The sequence below is a fragment of the Homalodisca vitripennis genome, chromosome 5 (genome assembly GCF_021130785.1).
Source record: "Homalodisca vitripennis isolate AUS2020 chromosome 5, UT_GWSS_2.1, whole genome shotgun sequence".
Taxonomy (NCBI): Eukaryota; Metazoa; Arthropoda; class Insecta; order Hemiptera; family Cicadellidae; genus Homalodisca; species Homalodisca vitripennis.
Genome location: NC_060211.1, coordinates 133,408,734 through 133,430,546, shown reverse-complemented (window position 1 = coordinate 133,430,546; position 21,813 = coordinate 133,408,734).

The following is a 21,813-nucleotide window of genomic DNA, read 5'->3' as shown; positions in this document are numbered from 1 at the left end:
GATAACGTTTTGTGCAAAGTATGCAGAGCTTTGTTAGTCAAGGTGGGTGTTAGAACACTGTTTGAATATTATTTGCGATGCATTATACGGTTTATTCGTCAATGGTGCAATCTAAGGTAAAAATTAGATATAAACCTTGTTTGTAATCTGCATAACACTACTGAGCAAGCACCGTATAATTATTTAACATTTTTCAAAATTTAATTGTAAACCAATATTATGCTACTTTTGTGGACTTCAGCTTAAGCTGAGGATCATCCACTGCTCAGGCCAGTTAAAATTGGATTACGAGTATTATAATTATTTCCCAGAATTATGAAATACTCTGAGTAAAATTTCCAATGTTTCTCTCCTTTTAGAGCTTCTATGAACTTTTAAAGCTAAAAATATTTCAAAACAAAATTAGCCAAATCGTTCCATCCGTAATTAAATTTTAGTGAGACAAACAATCATTATTTAATTTTATTTATAAATATTATGATTGTGTGCAAAATATGCATATCCAAATATTTAGTATAAATATTTTGTTAGTAACAGAGATAAATAAACTAATATTTAAAATATTAACATGCTTACTCTGCATTCCTTTAACATCCTCGGGATAATAGTTTTCTTAGTGTGGTGTATTATTTTTGTTTAATATGAATTTTAAAAATAAAAAATGTTTATGATATATAATGATTAACACAAAAACACTATTTGTTCAGATAAATACCGTCAGGAAAACCATACGCGTAGGTAAAAAATGTTTAATAAAAAAACGTATGTGTTCCAAATGCTGTGTTAGATAATGAAAATGTTTTATACGTACGCATATTTAATTTCTTATGTTATTTAAAATGTGTTTCGTGTATGATTTCCAGAAGTTATTTCTTACAAAAAAAACAGAGAAAAATTACATGTGGTGAATTAGCTTATCGTTCAACCTAGACCATTATATAACCTTTAAGTAATGATGGGGTGTTTTGTGACATCTTTACTGTCGTGAAGTTCTACCAAATCCCCAATTTTATTCATTTGTCATAAACGTACTAATATACTTTCCTAAATATAATTATGATGTTACAGTAATTATTGTTGTATTTAATATCTCTTTGAATTAATTTTACCACATTTTTTAAATATTTTTCTTCCATTATTTCCAATCCTTGAAACATTGTATTGAACAGTAACAGTTTTTAATACATCGGAGTACGAAACAAAGAAGTCACATTAAAAGCTTTTTAATGTTTTTAAAATTAAATGGATTTTTTTGTATTTTGTTGACTTCAAATTACTAAACATTTTGAAACAAAATATATGCCTTCTTTGTTCACAAAAGAAACCAAAAATTGATATTTTCATAGATTTGTTTAGATTACCAAATTCACTGCTTATAATTAAGAGCAAAGTATAAAAAGTACAAAGAACAACTGCAAATATAATGAATTACGCATGAAGAAAATTTTTACAATTAGTCCTTTTTCTAATTCAGCATAGAACTTAGATTACTCACCAAAAACAGTTTAAATGTGTTTTTTCCGCATCGTTACACATTTTGTACAGAAAGTACCTGTTTTTGTATTCCCCTGTTCCTTAGACACATTATGTATTGAACTGCACTTCTTTTAACATTTGCTCTGATGGTGTTTTCCTTCTCCCATGGAACTTGTACAATCTGCTTTAAAGACTGCCGAATATATTCCTTAATATGATCAATACCAGGTTACCTCACAGCTTATAGCTTTAACATTGCAAATTGAATTTCATTCCGACCTCTTTATAATACCATAGACTAAAATAGTCATTTGCAGTACAACTAGTGTCGTGACCAGAAGAAATGATATAGTTCCTTGTCTTCAGGATTGTTTAATGCAGAGTAATAAAGACATTACATTTATTCCCTATAGAGATAATGTCAAAATCTCAATTACTATCTTCTCTTTTCAATCTATTATGAAAGCTATACACTGTAAGGAAAATTGTCGGTCTAATACAAAAGTCACATTTTAATGATAGTAAACTACATAGAGAAGTTCCAACAGCAGCAAAACACATATACTGGCGCGGGGGTCTCTCGACACTCCAGGACATTTCCAACCCTTTCTTCACTGTAGCAGAGTGACGTGCACTGACGAAAACCACTTTAACAGATCACGCATGAGCTAACTTGGAATTAATGAGCACAGCATTGCAGCTATCAACTCCGGTTGTTGTCTCTAGAATTACCAATGTTGAGATATCAAAACACACCGCGTCAGTACTTAAGGATTAATTTTCGTTTCAATATGTTATATAATGTACCGGAAATGCTTAAACGACATATGACTTGATTTTAGTCTTAATGGGAAGCTTATTCGCTAGGTGGCTTTGTTTTAACAAATAAACTAAGGGAATAAAAAAAATAAACAAAGACATAAAAAAATGTATCATTTAGAATGTTAAATAAATCCCTGGATGGCTTAGCATTACTTTAGCCTTTAAAGTAGAGATACAAAACTTCCCTGCTAATATATAATAGAAAAACAATAAAGCAAACACTAATACAAATTGCTCCACCATTTGGGAAACCCGGTTTACTAGTATTATCTTAAAACATGTTTTGCATGCAAACAAATGTTTTATTGCAGCGTTTAATACAGATCCATAGGTAGATTTCAGAAAAACATTTAGTTATCATTCTTTATTTCCGCGGGCTACAAAGTAAATAAGGCATGAAAACATTAATAGGTCAACAACGTTTTAAAGTTATCCAGTTATATTCAGCTCTTACATTGTGCATGAACATTTTTAGATTAGCTGTGCGACATGACATCTCTTGTGTGAAGAGTATATAGATAACAGCGTTTTACTGATAACAATCTTTTATTTTGTGATTGAAAATGTATTCTGTCATTTTTGTACTTGTTCTTCACAGATAATATTAAAATAATACTAAAACTGATACTACCATTGTATTGACATGTCAATAAGCCGCAAAATTTCCCAAGGGCTACTTATTGAGGTCGGTTTTATAGCATTCTATTCTGCTCAAAAATACTTTTTGTTTGATCTCCTACTCAACCAATACTTCTATTATACTTTTTCTTTGACTCCTTAAGAGCCCGTCCCACTGGGAGCGTAGCAGTTCGCCGAATATGTGATACAATAAATTTCTACGTGCAACAGCAGCATGCGCTTTTTGAGCTGTATTTTTAAGGAATTAAATATTATTATATCATCCGAGGTTTCAATAGACACTCTTAAATTGTGAGGCCTATTATAACACACAAGACAGTATTTTTTAGCATTTATCTCACTAGTAAAGGTAATCATAGTAATTTAGTTAGTTCTTTACTAAGAGGCGCTCTTCAGTGTTAATACAATGTCAATATCTCCTTCACTCTCTTTCCTTGTGTACATACATATAATCTTCCTCTATCTCCTGTATATATATTTTTTAATATCATACTTATAAACTACTAATAATTCAACCAAACAAACACTTAAAATTTTTTGGTATATTCCACTAATGTTTGCATTTTGAAAACAGATAAAGTTAGGACTCTAATGTGTCAGCTGTCCATGTCAGAGGGTGAAAAGTGTCTTTGAAACTCAAAATCCGTTCCTACTTAAGAGACAGTAATGGTAGGAAGTTGGATTAAATAGTCTAAGGCTTTGCATATATACATTGCACCTAACATATAGAACGATTCCTTCCAAGCAAGACTCTGAGCTAACGAATGGGCACAATAAAGAAGGTTATAAATATTTGTTATTAAATAGTTAGATATCCTGTAACTAAAACAGAACTTATGAACAATTATTTCTTAGGGAAAGTTGAAGTTTAAAATTGACGTATACAAATACAATGTAAGGAATGTATAAGAGTAAAGTATTACTTCACGGAAGGTATTTTTATAGTTTTGAAACTGTAGAGTGTTAAACAAGCTGATAAATAACAAAGTAGGAATCCACCTTTATTATTAATGTACCTGTCTGCTACTGTTTATTTTACAATTAGTAACACTGAATCGTACCATTTTTCAAAATGGAAATGTATGGTTACTAACTGACGTACATTATTATTAATGTATGAGTCTTCCGTTTGATGAATAATAATAATTTAATGCATTGCATTATTGGAGTAAATACTATAATACTGCTCGAAGATGATCCAATATTATTTTTTTCTGGAGTTACCAGATAAGGAAAATGCATAATAGTCCCAAGCTAAACACATGTCTTTTGCTCACAGGATGTGACAACGTTTCCTTACATTCATAATCATACATTAGGAATTCACATATGAAATAAAACAGTTAAAACAAACTGACGACTTCAACTGCGTTGGTAATACCGACATATATAGTAAGAGAATATTGAGTTGAAATTTTAATTTCATCAAGTACATTTAGTTCCATCAGAATCGTCAGATTCAATCCTAATTGTCTTTAAATGTTTCATTTAATAATTAATATTCAAGAAATGTACATACATTAACTATCAAAGAGAATTGGAGTACACAGGCTTCCCGATATTCTTTCACATTTCTTAGTTTAAGTTTGTTACACAGAGAAATGTCGGTAACATGTAATTATATTTGGCTTATACTAGGCTTTACGTCCCACCATTGGACGCCTTAGTTGCTATTTTCCGGTGAGTAATAACCATATTTAATTGTTCTTACTGTAGAGTGTATTGAACCTCTGTGTTAGAGTGCATTTGAATTGTGTTTTTCCTCATTGTCTATAATATATAATTGTATTTGTTTCATATAAATCTTTATGAAGGAAGCAGGATTTTTACGGGTATTTGCTATCGTTCAGTGGAAAAGAAAATCAGTAACACTGCGTTTAGAGATCTTCAATGTAATTTATTTTTTATTTATTGATTTATTAAGGAGACAAAGAAAACCTATATAAATTATTTGCATTTATATATTTAAGAGTGGTTTTAAAATGGATGCAGACTTTTGGGTAAACTGGGTCCCATAAATTTGAATCTCTCGGTTCAGTGGGTCGGTATAATATTTTTAGGATATCAGAAGTACAACAATATTGAATACTTTGCGTCTAGAAACGTAAAAATTAGACAAAAACAAGGAGTTTACAAGGAGTTGAGTGCTTAAAGAATACATTAATTACTGCCTATGTGTCAGATAGTGTCCCGCTTATGTAATTAAATCAATCAATTTATGAAAATGGTGTGAATTCTTTTGTTTGGACCAAAATATTTTATCAAATACCATTAAAAATTGACATTTCACTTATTTGTAATTATATTTGTAATTTAGTTTCGCCCTGACTTTGTTTTTTAAATTAATTACATTTAACCTCTACCATAAAATGGCTAGTTCGCAAAAAGAAATTAAAAAGAATTAGGTCACATTGCAATTATTAGAAAACACATTATAATCAATGTAATTATATGTGGGTAATTATTTATTTTACTATAGAGTTGCAAGTCAGGATTTTTACAATTCACATATCAGCTGTGGACGACAATCTCATCTAATGACATTTCAAAGTGTGATGTGTTGTTGACGTCACTTCGAGCGGTGTATGATTATCATAACCAATCTATCAGTGACATATATTTTAATATTCAAATTGCTAAAATAATATTTGCAAATGAGAGGTCGTCGCCTTTAGCTTAATATGAAATAGAATTGCAGGAGTTTGAGTTTTAATTCAATGACATTTGAAGATTTAGATGTCACTGAATTAACAAACTAGAAAATACAATTTATATTATTAACAGCTTTTTATTATTGGGCAATAAGAGTTTATTTTAATTTTAATTGTTTAAATTTAAAATAAAATTTGTTTTAAATTTTATTTTAAATTTAAGAATTTGTTTAAGAATTTAAGATTTTGTTTAAATTTTAGAAAATCTTCAATAAGAAATAATGTGACGACAATTTAAATCCGAGTGATTCATTGATCGAGGCTTCCTAAGCCGACATGAACTGTACGTGCTACTCATTGGTCGAGACATTATATGTTGACGACACAGATCCTGGTAACTCATTGATCGAGATATGATATGCTGACGGCACAGATCTTGGTAACTAATTGGTCGAGACATTGTATGCTAATAGCACAGATCCTGGTAACTCATTGGTCGAGATATGATATGCTGACGGCAGAGATCTTGGTAACTCATTGGTCGAGACATTATATGCTGACAGCACAGATCCGGGATATTCATTCGTCATAATGAGACACTTTGATGACACATATATATGTTACTCTTTGACAGATATTTGGTATAGCTATTTGATTAGATATGTGTGGCCCTGCGCTTCCAAGTTCGATTTAATGCAGTTTCAGAAGAAGAAGCCTTTATTATGTAAATAATGGTAAGCTTCTTTATCGACCATTTTTAAGAGGATTTTTGGCATACCTTAATGGTCCAGTGTGATCATTTATTTAAAAAAGTTATTAGTTGTGTCACCAATATTTATTTTTTATAAGAAATAATTTAGAGAAAGAAGAGTTAACAGGAGGGTATGAGGTTACCAGACTCGGAATAAAGTATATCCATGTAAAACCTTTTAAAGGGTGTAAAATACATTCTTCCTTTCACATTCAACAAATACCTGTACATTTTGGAAACATTTATAATTTTATTGGATCTCCACTGTGAAGTAGGAGTAATCCTAAAACACTCTAACCCAGAGATAACGATTTTGATTCGCGGGGAGTTCAATACAAATGACCAAGTGGGTTTGCTCTATTTTCCCCGTAAAAACGTTTTGTGTAATCAGTCAAACCACCATTAGCGTAAAACCACGTTTAGCGTTGAAGACAAATGACATAAAGTTGTTGGAGATCCAAAGTTTAATGAAGTAGCTTCTCAACCACCGTCAGATGGAGTTTCAAGTGTGAGTAAGCTGGAATATTCAACCTTCAAGAGATGACCCAGTTACGGAATATCTTATGAAACCCTTGAATCTTCTTCATAACAGAGTATTAGTTTAATAAGTTTTACTTTATTAACTATTTTTATATTTTATAAACATCCTAAACAATAACAATAACAGATTTTCTTCATAATATTGTGATATTATGGCTAATAGTCACAGATTGATTTATAAATGGATATTTTGAAAAAACATTTCTAAATAGTTTAGAAATGAATGTTATAGTAGCTAATTGCCTTTTTCAATGTAGATTTTTTAAAGAGTTTTAGAAATAAAAAGCCAATATAAGTTAATCTATTAATGACGCAATGTACCCTCTAGGGATGGATTTGAATCTATTCAAATAAAATGTCTGATGTAATGATGAATGTTGAATTAGAAAACTATTATTGGCGTTAAGAAGTTCATAAATTCATAATAACTACGTTATTAATGTATTTACTTAAACATTTGATTTTCAAAGGTTTGAAATTTAAAGTTAGTTTCAGTGTGCATGAAGTGGATCCTTTGATGGCTGGGACTAACTAGTTGACTATAGATAATGTTATCACCATTAAGGATTGTGTTTTATTGTACTATATTTGGCAATAATTGTTATTAATCCAGTACACTTTTCAGTATAATTAACGTAATATATTCTGAATTACGTATTCCATGTAATATGAAAAATCGTCTTTGAAAGTAAGTAATTTGTTTTATTCTCTACCAATTCGAAACAGGCTTGAACATTCAAATTATTGCAATGTAGGTAGACTTCATAAAGAGTGTGCTACCTATACACTACAGATCCTTTAATTTAGGATTAAACGAGTTTGTATTTTAATGTTTCTATCTCATATGAGTTTAATGGCCGATGTAACATTCGATACGAACAGTAAATGCACGTAAAACCATGTAAAATGACTTTTAAACTCCTCGGAATTTGTATTAACGGTAATAGCTTAGTTTAATTTCATTACATATTGAATAACAAAATATACTATGAGTTGTCTTATTAAAAGTAAGGATTTCCATTGTGGTTATTTACACAATATTGTTGAATAGAATATACGTAAGGAAGTTATATGTTCTTAGTTTTACAATATGAGACAAATGTTAAGTTCAGGTTACGTCAGTAAGTGTCAAATTAAAAGCTTCTTGCTCATTATTATCAGCTGACCGTGGTAGATATCAAGAAATGAGTTTTTGGGTATCTAAAAATGTCTTCCGAACATCAAAATTTCTTTCGAAGTTCTGTCGTTGAGTGATGAGATAGATTCATATTATCAATCGTAATTTTGAAAGGACGACCATTTCTCTTTTGGATCATGGTATCACTGACCATAAATATTGAATTTTTAATTTATAATCACACATCCAGCTAGTTAACACAGTTAGAGATTTTATTTTAGTTTCTTATCAAAGATACTTATTATAAGTGATATTGTAATAGTGATTACTTAAAAATAATGAAACAAATGTAAAATAAGAATCCTTAACGCCTCAGTTGGGAGAAAGATAGAAAATTAACATAAGGCTTTCCTTTCGAAATGTTAAATGGAGGGAATTATTAGTTTAGATGTTTGATTGCGATACAACTGATGGCAAAATAATCATCAATATGATCATGTTGATATAACCGTACCTTTTGAACATCTATAAATCCATAATCTTGTAAACATGCCAGACGAAAACTTTTACATGCACAAAAAAGTTGATTTGATTTTTTTTTTTTTATTATATTCCAACGGCAACAAGCCAAAGTACAAGCGGGTAATTTAAATATATAAATATTTAAATATCAACTGTAAGAAAGAAACAATGGGTTAAAATAACAATAAAGTTGACAGTGATAATCTAACAAAAACAACAAAATAAGTGATTAAATATAACAATTAATAGTAAAAAGTAAATAGTAACAACAAACGGCATAATACATAACAACAAAGCAGTAAACTATTCAGGAACACAACAATCAATATGAGGGGTAACAAGCATAACAATGAAATCAATTACCATATAACATGTGAGGGTTAGTAATTGTGTTTCTACTCAGGACCGCGGAGGGATGCCAGCACTCTTCCCCGGATGGCCGACGCACTGTCGTGAAAAAGATCGACAAGGTGGCAGAAGTTATTTCCCAGCCTCATCATTCGGGCGAGGGGACCGTTAATTAAATTTAAACCATCATTATATTTATTTATAACGTAACGTATATTAAACTAATCTACTTATATATCTTTTCATAAATATTAAAGTATTACAAATATATGTAAAGTAAAGTATTTTTAATAATTTAAGAACAAATGGAATTTCTTTTATTATTTTTCTAACATAAACGAATACATTAAAGAAGGGATGGGTTGAGAAGTGTGTAATATTTTACTAGTACAACAAAGGTACATTCTTTAAACGTTTTTAACGTCAACGAAGAGAGTAGGCATAAAATTTTCTAAACCAGTACCAAATATTAAAGTGTTTTAACGGTGTGAAAGTTCTTAAAGTGTTAAAGTGGCAGCAAGAAACTGCAGGCAGTTCTTCCGAACTTGAGATAAAACTCTGCTTAAGGATAATGAGTTGTTTAAAAACTCAATATACTGTGAACTCTGTTTGTGAAAAAGAAATGAGCCCCTCTGTAAGTAAGTAAGTCACAGTTTTTATAATTATTTTTATAAATAAGTGCTTTTCAATACTTACAAATCAATATGTAAAAATGGCGATACATGCAAATAAATATTGCATAAAATTGTTGTTTGTAAAATTGATAAGAAGGCTGGGAAAGAATGTTTCATACGGGGATGACATTGAAAATCTGACAATTTGACAGGCCAGAATATGTATTATCATTTTTCGATCAAGAGTCTTAATAATAATATTTTCAATAATAACACCTCGTTTCACGCTAGAGTTTTCTATGGGATTTATTAATAAATGGAAGACTCGTGAAAGATGAACGTGTGACTAATGTTGTGTGTTTATATAACACACTTAAAGTAATTGACACTGATATATAGGGCAGTAATATGCAAATGTTAAGTATGACCTTATGATTTAGCTCCCGGCATAATTGTTACAAGCTTCAACCATTGCGCGTGTTGTGGTTATCAATGAGTAAAATATTCAGCTGAAGCAGAGCATTTTGGTTAATGTAGACCACGCTACGTGTGTAAACTGATACTTGATCAGTCAGGTTTGGTTGATACTGATAGTATAAAATATATTTCAAATAACCAGTTTACCACTAGTTTCGATAGACATTAAAGGAAGGAACAAAGTCGAAATTTATTGAATAATTGCTAATTCATTCTATATGTTTGTATCAAACTATTAACTGTCTGTTCATTCTCAAAGTAACAAACTGAGTGGAATTAAAGTTGAAATACTATACATAATAAAAATAAAAAAAAATATTAATTTTAATTTATGACTCAAGAACTTTTTTCTTACGTACTTTTTAATAATAGTAATTGGTAATTTATTTATTTATGGATAGCTGCCTTTGTCCCCCATCCATATATATATAGATGTTATATTTAAACACATATGTAAAAGAAACGGCCAAATACAAAATAATTGAATCGTAAAAAGTGAGGGCTCTGTGGTGTAATGGTAGCACATTCACCCGGCAAGTGAGAGATCCGGGTTCGAGTTCCGGCGGAGCAAGTACTTTTTGCGATTCAATGTTTATTGAAATAAATTAGATTCGGCTATTGCCATTCATACAAATTTAATGAATCTAAATACATAAATAAATATATATACAAAATGTTGCAGGAGATATAATATATGAATTATGTGGTCGTTATTTTTAATTTCAAAACATTTCCCATATACATTGCAGATAAATTACGTGTTGGTTATTTTCTGAGAAAGCACTCTCATAAATATTTTACCCGTATTCCAGTTTGATATTAAACTTTTGTTTAGCTTTGAAAAGAATTGTTTACGACAACACCGTGAAATATTAAACTGAGGCCATAAATTTATACTAAACACATTTCCCGCAACTTTCACTTTTATTTTGAAAAGTTTCGCAACATTCATTCTTGTATTCTTAACCAAATACAAACAGATTGAGGTTCTCTAGTTTTACCTGCTTCAATGTTACTTTTTTCTACATGTCCGCTATTTTTTCCGAAAATGAACAGATTTTATTACATTTTTTATAATGAATTTTACATTTTATTAGCCCTGAGTGGTCCTGTATGCGGTTTTTGGTCTTGCAAGTGTCTAGTGACAAGTAACTGAGCACTGTATTACTTTTCAAGTTTTACATTTCGACAAATATTGTAATTATGTAAGTCACCATTTGTTGTTTACCTTAGAATCGTTTTGGCAATTTCTTTAGTGTACATCAGGGTTCCAGAAAACACTTCTTTAGAAGTGTTTTGAAACATTGTATGAAAAACGAGACGGAATAATATGCCGAGATACATATTCCTTCCAATGACCACAGCGCACTTCATATGTAGTAGTGAACTTATTATGGTTCATAAATTAAAATTACGAGTAATATCCCCCACTGGAGACAATTTTGGGTTTATTATTGGAGCATTTATAAAGGAATAATTATTGATATTAGAATAGAATCATCATATTTTACTTCTAATTTGCTGAATGTCCAAATGATGTATTCCCTCTAAACATTCATGGACACATAACATGGAGTACAGAACAGAATAGTTCTCTTCCAATTGAGACCATATTTGTCCTCTAGTATGGATTATATAGCTGTTTATTTTACGTGTTCTTATACTGTCTGTTATACAGTCTTTTACTGTTCTTATACTGTTTCTTAAAGTTCCGAGTAAAGTCTCTAGTAGAGGTAGCTTTGAATCCATACTATAGCAATGTTATATGGTTTAGGGACTGAGACTGTAATATTTAAAATTATTATGTTACCCCAGAGTTAACTTTAAAGTTTCCAGGTTAAATAATTGTTCCTAATTAAGCTCCTCTTGGATTTTTTTGAAACATAGCATATACAGTATTAACCAAAATAAACAGTACTGAAATAGAAATATTTTATTATAGTAAACACAATAAAATTAAATATGGATTTTACCAATAAATATAAGTCAAAGGAAGCAAAATTGGTTAAACTTGAGTATTAACATGTTCACTATGATCCCCGGCAGGAGGCAACACTCGAACCGTTCTTGTAGGTTGTGCATAATTTTTATGAATAGGAGTTGTTCCATTCTCCTAATACACATGGTTCTATTTTCTTTGAGTTGAACAATGGTGGATGGTTGGTCCTCGCGGAAAAATTTTTCTTTCAGCATTCCCCAGACGTAGGCGTCGAGTGTTGTAGGATCGGGGAAGTGGGATGGGTAAGGAAAGTTTGTTATAAGGGAGATGAAACAGATGCCAAAGGTTTGTTGGAGGAAATCAATGTTCTTAACGGCATTGTGACTGGGTGCACCATCTTGCTGGAACCACTGTGAATTTAACGGCAGGTTTCGTACACAACAAAATCTCCTGAGATTTCTCACAAACGATCAAGAATGGCCCCATATCGATACTGATTTACAGTAAGAGTCTCTCCATTGTTGCCTTCAAAGAAGTATGGTCCCACTATACCCCTCCCAGACACAGCGCACCAAATAGTTATATGCTTATTATGCTGTAGCTTCTCTACAACCATGTCAGGACGTTCAAATCCAAATAAACTTGTTGTCTGCTTGTTTATGAAACCATTAAGGTGCACATGACATTCATCTGTAAACCATACATCACTCAAACACTCAGGTTCTTCCTAGCATATTGCTAACATTGAAGCACAATACAGATTTCTGGATAGTTTGTTTCTAAAGTTTGTATCCTGTAAGGAAAACCACCAATGTTTTTGAACATTCTTTGCATAACGTATTGCTAACATTAAGTTTAAGATAATTTCTCATTAGGCTTCTTTTTGGTGACTGTAACACTTGCTGCAGCACTCTTTCGAGGTTTTAATGTGTACAGACGATTTGTTGGTCGACCTGAAAAGCCCTTTCGCTGTGTCCAAAACACTATCTGTTCTTTGAAAGTTTTCAACAACACTAAGAATCACAAAATTTCTTGGTTGGTTTTTGTGGAAATGTTCCTGAAAACGTAATGCAGTGTATGTAATTTAAATAATTTAAATGCAATTTTTTCCAATGAACATTACCTACCTAACACATGATAGGAAACATATTGCAGTTCTTAATAATTGTCCTAGTACTATCTATTTTGGAGGCGGCGTGGATGCAATCCTGGAAAAATGAAACGGGATTTAGTGTTTAGACTTTACTTTTTAAAATCACTATATGTATATTACCTCAGAGTTACTATCGTCAGCTTCTCAGTCTACATGACGCCTCCAGATAACATTCATCTAGGATTACTTTGTAACATGAAATCGACCAATCAAACGGAACAAAGTGCTTGGTACTTAATGGACTATAAAATTATTTTACAGACGCTAGTAATATAACATTGCTTATACCTATGAAATGTATCATTAGACACTAACATTTCAGACACTAAAAAGTAACATTTTAAATTAAACATATCTTACATTACAGACAATTGGGAAATGTTCTTACTCATAGTGGGGTTCTTCTATGAGGCAATAAACACTGGCAAGGGACAAAGCGGTGCAATATATAGCCGAGGTGTTTTTTTGTTTCTGTAACAATCACTTGCCTCAGGAATACCAAGTTTCCCTTAAAGAATCAGTTGACTAGTTATGTTGTATAATTTTGGAGCTAAATTGAAGCAGCATAGAGTAATATGCATATATTTCATAATATCTACTAAATATACTCTAAATACTAAATATAGGCACTGAATAGCTATATCTGTATTACTTATTAGGAGGGGCATACATTTAATAGAATAAAAAAATAAAAGTATTATTTTAGAAACAAAATAATTTAATTTACAGCCAATACCAAATATATTGATAAGGCGGGCCAATTTTTAAATAGAATAGTAAAGATGTGATACAAAAGAAACCGGGTGCAACTTGAAGATAATAACGGAACGCGGTTTTAAAAACCGGTATAAGGAATTTAATTTTGTTATGAATTGAAATTTGAGTTGGTTATCAAATAATATAATTAGATCGACAGCAATAGGGTGAAAATATGTACATAATGTACAACCTGAATTTAAATATAAATTTGTTTCTCAAACTTTTGCCCCTCATATAAACATTTTGTTGTATTGGCTTGGAATTACTTTCATTTTGTTAAATAGAAATGATTTTATTTATTTTATTTGATTTTAAAATTTTTTATTCCGTTTGTTCTTGAATATGATACCATTATTTTTATAAATTGAAATTAAATACTATAAAACCCTTGTGAAGCCATATTGACGAACAATAATATAAAGTTTAGTGATATAATTAGTTTTCTTACAGTGAAATGTTAAAACAAACCAAATTTATGTAGTACACTTGTTTGGATTAAGGAATTAAATAACATTTTAAAATTTTTAAACAAGCAAAGATTTAATAAAAATATTATGGGAGAATTTGCTTCTTCTACAGTGAATACATTTAGCACAAATGCATGGCTATTGAAGAGTAAGGCAAAGGAGGAAGTTATGATTTTTTACATTTATAAACATTTATACTTCAGGCCAAAGTATATAAAATGGATATATGCCTATACAATTGTCCCAAAGATTGTTGTAGAAAAGCAATAATCCCTTTAAGCTTAAAACTATTAAACTAAATATTGATTTGATACCGTAAATCATAAATTTAATGAATTTTAATTCATAAAAGAGTTAATTTCTAAATATAGACAACAAAACTAAATAACTTAATTCGTACTATATGACTTTCTTTGTCGAAACTAAGTTATTCTGTTTAAAATTTTATCAAATATTTAATGTTTATGATATACATTCTTCGTTTTTTTCGTCCCTCTATATTTAACACACTAAAATACTTTATTTCAAAAATAACACAGGTTCACTATCGTGTGGAATGAATGGAAACTGGTATATTGAAATTTGTTAGTTTTATTTTAAATTTTAATGTGTATATCGAAAAAAATTTGAAAAATGTACTGTTTTGAGTTCAACTTATCTAAATATTATATTACATATCAGTATATAAATATCGTTTTTCAGAAAATAGCAGACTCTAATTCTGCGTCGCAAACATAATTAATTTGAACCATAATTAAAACCGCATACCTGAAATAAGAATTACTCGCAATTTCACTTAACCTCTGATCTTCTTAACCATAAATACTTCCAAATAGGTAACTGACTCATGATATGTAACTAATTCCATTTCAAAAATAAAAAAGGACCTTATCATATTATTATATATCATATTATTTATATAGCATAAATGATTTCATTAATAAAGCTATTGACTTAGACTTTAAAGTTCCTTCATCTTGGTCCAAATTAGTTGAAGCATTACTCCAATATTTGCAGCTATTCAATGAAATATACAAAATATTGCATATAAATTATGGGTAAAGACACGAGTATGTGGTATAATGTACTGGTAGAATAAATAAATGTATAGACACATTTACATTCGTAAACAAGGTAATAGTTTTTCAAATATTAAAACTGAAAGTAAATTACATGTTTATACAAAAAGCGAAATACAAATAATTATCCTGCATTGAATATCTACTGAAACAATGTTATTTTATTAATATAGGCTAACGGGTGACAATTTTAAATAATATAACAACCAGTTATATGTAAAAAATGGATTCACTAAAGTCTTTACTTAATTTAATATATCATTGATAAGTACACCACTTCGTCGTAAATGAACTGAAGCTTTTAGCTTTAAAAGATCTCTACATTTCATCATTAAACTCAATCTTGGGATACCATCGTGACTGAGCTTGTGGGATTTATCTGAGCAAGTTTCCTGAGCTGTGCAGTACGTGATCTCAACATATCTCTTGCTGACTTACATACAACTTGGGAAAACAGGTTTCATATTTATTTTGGGTAGAACTAGTTGCTTTAAATGGATATATACAGTAATAAAAAGAAAAAATTCTAAAAAAATAACCTTCTAATTCTTTGTGGAAAAATTTTGTGATACTGTTATATGAAAGGAATAATATGATTTTGGACATATGTCACAGCATTTTATGAAGCTGAGTAACCTTTTGTTCCAGTTATTCTTGGAATGAACTTTGTGCTTGCTTCCATAGTGAAGGTATATTTATTAGGATAAGGTTGGTGATAGGATCAAGATCCCATAAGGAGGAATCGCGGGCACTCTGAAGAGTAGATCAGTTCCAGCCTGTCCTATAGCGGGCTTGGGACAGCACTCCCTCGTGTACAGGTCAGCAACAGCTTTTAAATAAGGGTGCTCCATACTCCCACTGCAATAGTCCATCATCCCTAGTAGACTATACACATCTATCGACCCACTATTGCACCCCAATATCTCGACGTTTGTTGGTAGTGAAGTTTCGGTCCTGGACATCCATCCGGTTGCAAACATTAAATTTCAGTTCAGTTCAAAAGTTTGTATTATCACAATACCAATTGTTTTATTATACATGCAATTAAGAATTCCATGCCCTCATTGGGGATACCATATCTGTCATTATTAATAAAAATCACTTGTAAATAATTCATTAGCGAGTCCACAATACATATATAAATATAGACATAAGTTTACGTACATTCACATGCGCAATTAAGATTTATTAGTTTTCTACATTTGCTTTACAGTAATATCAACACTGTATAACACACTATCGTGACATGGAGTACCCCATAGACATGAACACATACAATAAATAATAACAATATATTATGTATGCTAAACCTAAAATATATAAATAAATTAATGTGGTAAACTAAATAATGTTCTCTCAATATACCCATAATTGGTTAGTTAATGCATTTTAATTTCATAGTAATTTTATACCTCTTTAAAATTTATTTTGGATAAAATATTAATAACAGAACTTTTTTAAAATTTTTCTTACAGGAATATTTTGTTAATCAGGTTTTAATAAATCTCCCTAGAATATTCAAAGAAAAAAAAGACCGTAGTTATGAAAAATTTAATGAACGATTATTTAAAGTCTGATATTATAAAACATAGTAATAATTTGGTTGTTGTTTGGTGCAGTACAAACGAAATTTACTCACCCTCAAATCCACGATGACAAAATCCAAACTGAAAAAAAAATAATGATTTTAATTACTGTATTATTATAAAAAGGATCAGAATACATTTTCTGTATATTTGTCTGTTTTTCACATTTTAACTTTTCAGAGCACTAATTGATAGTTTTTGAATTAAATTTTAGTGGAGTTAACCGCAAACGTGATCTGGCATACTCTCACGTTGTATAATTTCCCCAGTTGCCAATGGTGTGTTGTAGCGGGTGCAAATGTTATCGCAAGATAATCGGATCAAGCAATGTCGATCGTGGCTGCTACTTGGATGGGTAACCGATAGCGAGCTTGTCCTTGTAAGCTGTCCGCCTACCCAGCCATAGGTGGTGGTTCTTAAGTCACCTTTAAACCGTTTGTACCCAGGTGAAGCGTTAGAGAGTGTTTCTTGCCTGTAACTTCTCCTTGTAAGACATCTTTACTTACTTAATTACTAGTTGGAATAGGTGCAAAAATAAGAAGTAGCCTACTGATTTTAATGCTATTCTTTAAGAATAAATTATCGGTAAATATTTGTCATAATAGAAATATAAAGAGATTTTATTCCAGAATAGTAAAAATAATAGATTGCATTATGTTTGGACATAGATTGATCGCATAGAAAATTCCATCTGTAGTAAATGAAAACTAAATATTAAAATTATTAATACATTACTAGTAGATTCCATAGAATAGATTATACCTTCTTGTGTCTCATTTACTTGATTATGCACTACATTCATGAATCATATAAATGCTAAATACTCTGGCATTCACCTGTCAACAACGTATTTCAACCCTCACAACGGTTTGGTTCTCAGGCTAATCCCCGTATACTTCATTACCTATTTTTTAAATGTTTTAATAATGTTCTATAAAATATTTAAATTACTCATCTATCTATAAGTAATTTTTAAGTCAAATTTGGAAGGATTTTTTTACCCAAACAGGAATAACATAGTTTTTTCTTCATATATTTATTAATTGGTTGACTTTGCAAGTTTGGAAAAGTCAGCCATGAGCCATAAAATACACGTATTATGAAGCCATACGTATATTAAATAGGACTAATATAATTTAGAATAAAGTATGTGGAAATGTCATTGGTATTTTCAAGTGTTTGCTTTTCAAAATCCATACGAAAGGTTTTTCGTGTGGTGTTCTCTCAACAGAAACTATTACTCAGCACTTAGTCACTAAAATATCATCTAACATTAGACAGAACGCAATTGGGATCATAAACATCTGCTGACCATCAAGTGAAGTTTTAAAATAAAATTTAGAATACTTCCTCATGAATCAATTCTTCAACAACGTTCATCAAGTATTACCAACTAGAAGTTATCTAAATAGAATATACATTGTTATTCTAAATTAATATCACTGAGACGTGGATTTATTTATGTTTCAATAACTTTTTTGTTTAGTAAGGATTAGATAAACATACTGGAGAGCTCCTAAATTCTTAACCTTAACACGAGATGACTTTTGTGACTGCCAAAACCTCTACCAGCATGGTGGAGTAAGAGGATTATTTCTTAAGGGTGGGTAATCAGCTTGTCCCCATCTCACAAAGCATAATCTTGGTTGTTAATGCTTTTCAGTTGTTTAGTTACGTGTGTATCATTCCGGAAATGTTGTTGGCTAACATTGAAACAACTAAACAAATGTCGTTAAACATAACTTTAATTGCAAATAAATGCATTGATCAAGGCTAGCTCTTTTACTTTTGGTTTTGCTTTAGAGCGTTTTATGATAACTTCAACACGTTTTTTATAGACGTTGAAGAATGCAGCTTTCTTGTTATTAAATATGTAAAATCTGTTGTTTATTTTAAAATTGAAGTAGGAATAATAATAACAAAGTTTTAGTAATTAATTTGTAATCATTTTCGACAAAGTGTACTGCATATTAATATTTTATACTTACGTCATTTCAGCATTATTCGTATTTTCATAAAGATCAAAATTCAATAGTGGTTCAAATGTTAAAAGATGGAGCAACCCATAGATGAACTATATTTCATTTTGAAAACTTCTGTTAAATCATGAAAGATAAAGCTTTGACATACTCGTGTTCTTATGCTGGTAAACACTTAAATAAAATATCAGTTAAAATACTCTTGGAGCCTCGAAAGTTACAATATTTTTGTTTCCTATCTTCCCCATTGTTATACTTGGGTTTGGAATGTATGTGTGCATTACTATAAAGTAATTTGTGATTAGGATATACTCAGGCTACATGAAAAAATTTTTATGTTTTGATAAAAAAATATATAGCCCCAACAGAGTTCCAGAAATTTTTTTCAGTTTCAGATAATAGTATATCCATAAGAAAATCTTGTAGCGGTGGTTGCTATGGTTCTTGGTACGCTTCTTTATTGGCCTACTACAGAACTAAAATAATAAGTTAGCTCGTCAACCTACTTTTGTAATAAATTAAAAACTTTTTTTATCATTGTCTTTCCCTGGTTTATATGTCTGATACTTCAGCTTTGTATTGTTTTAATGAAATATATATGTTATTGATGAATGTTTTGGTCTGTTTACTCAATTTTCTTATTTCATAACGTAGTCGAGTATATGGAGATCGATAATAAACCTGTTGACCGTCTGGGGTCTGTAAATGAAAATCTAATATCTAACAGTTTGTGTAGGGAGCATCAGATATTGGTGTACATTATTGTATTTAGTGGGGTCTGTTTCACTCTATGTTATTAACTGAACCTGCTAAACTAATAAATCCAGTATTATTTTCAATACTTCCAAATATAACATTTAAAATATTTTAAAGTAAAAAAGCAGCTGATTAGATTTTTTGGCCATAAATACCAATGTTTTTTAGGTTTTATTTATTGTGTTATAAAATTTTATGACATAATTTGCTAATTAAAAAAAGTCAGTGAAAACACATTGGTTAGTAGAGTGAAAACGCCGCCTACCGCATCAGAATACGACGATCCAGTCAGAAATGGCAGCGCATAATGTACTTCACAATGTTGTACCTAAAACAACCGCCATTTTACTGATTGGATAAACCTTTTGAGATGCGGTTTGCGGCATTCAACTCTACTAAGTGAGCTCTTTTCAAATGAGGTATCACTCGACCCATGCTTCAATTTAAGATTTCCATGTTTTCCTCTGTTGGGGCCGTCCCCCCCATTGGTTGGCATGTCATGGTAATAGCAATGAAAAATAGTTTACATAGCCATATGACACTGTGAAAAGTTTTATAGATGTTATCACCTATGGTTTTTAAAATATTAAGCCGTACCCATACTTTTCAATAACACCCTGTATTTATTTATTTACAATATTTATAAGTCATTCTCAACTAGCTACGCAATACAGACGTTTTGTTCAGATAGTGGTAGTTAAATAAATACTAAACGATATATTAGTGTTTCAATCAATGAGAGTAATAAATAATAGAAAGAGAAGGAATAGTCAAAATTATAAACGCATAGTCAATACATTACAAATATATGAGATTCATGCAAAATCTTAGAAAGGGTTTAAACACGTTCTGTATTTCACAATCGAATTCTACGAATTACAGTTTGGGCACATAGGGTTATTATTAACCATCACAGTATCGCAGTTGTAAGGGTATTACAATTTATCGGAAAGGATGAGTGTTTGATTAAATGAGATTTAAGTACAAACTTCCTAGCAAGGATTGCCCTGTTTCCACATAATAATAGTTTGTTAAATCAGTCAAAAAAGAATACGAAAAACTAATTTAGCACTAAAAACAATTTATACAAAAGTGAGTGATAAATCTCAAGTTTAATGAAATAGCTCTTCAAACATCATCAGAGTCGTCTAGGTGTGGGTGAGCTGGTGTGTGTTCAAAACCTCAAGAGTTGACCCAGTTACAGTATAATTTATGAGATCCTTGAATCCTCTGGGTAACACAACAGTACTGTAGCGCGCACGCACACTACTATTTTTAATATAGTAATTTTTAGATGGTATTTTAGTAATTACACAGTGTGTAAATTAACTGGGACTAACCCAAGTCCCTTTAACCGCGTGATGTGAGGTGACTGGCCGTGCTGAGGAAATGCAAGGGTCAGCACTCGTCAGCACGAGGTCGGCAGTCGAGTTGAGGGCTCGGAGGTAGGCGGAGGGATTGGCAATGTAGAGTGTGTGAAGTAAGTCTATTTTGGTGGAGTGAGATGCGAACACACCGGTACACATATAGTAGTTTGGGTGCGCCTACGAGTGTTTTAGTGCATTTTGAATATAGATTGGACTCAAACAAAGGAGAAACGTGAGTAATTATTTCAAGACCCTTCTCAACCACTATTCTAAAATTTCCCTACGAGCTAGGGTGGTGCAGCAAAACGCTATCCCTTTTATTAACCATGAGCTCTCTGGCTAATATCGGAGGGCTTACAGTGGTGACCAGCGGTGGGATACGATAATTAAACCAGCAAATTATTTCAAAATGATTTCAAAACTTTAAAAAGAAACTCTAAAAGAAATAAAGACGTGTTACCACGTGGTTGAGAAAATTATTAGAACATTTCAGTTTACACTCCAATTATCCAAATAACTACTATTCTAAATTCATTTACAAATTAATTGCAATTGTTATATTTCTAAATTTCGAGTAAATTCAACTTATATGAACGAAGATGGACTTGGATTAGTTCTGTGTGCTTATTACACCATGTGCAACGCCATTACACTATGAAGCGGAAGTTGGACGCCATCATCATACGTCCATCATAGAAACATAGAAAGGAACAAGGAGGGCATACGTCACCGGACATCCAGTGATCCAGACCGGAACTACCAACTGCCGAC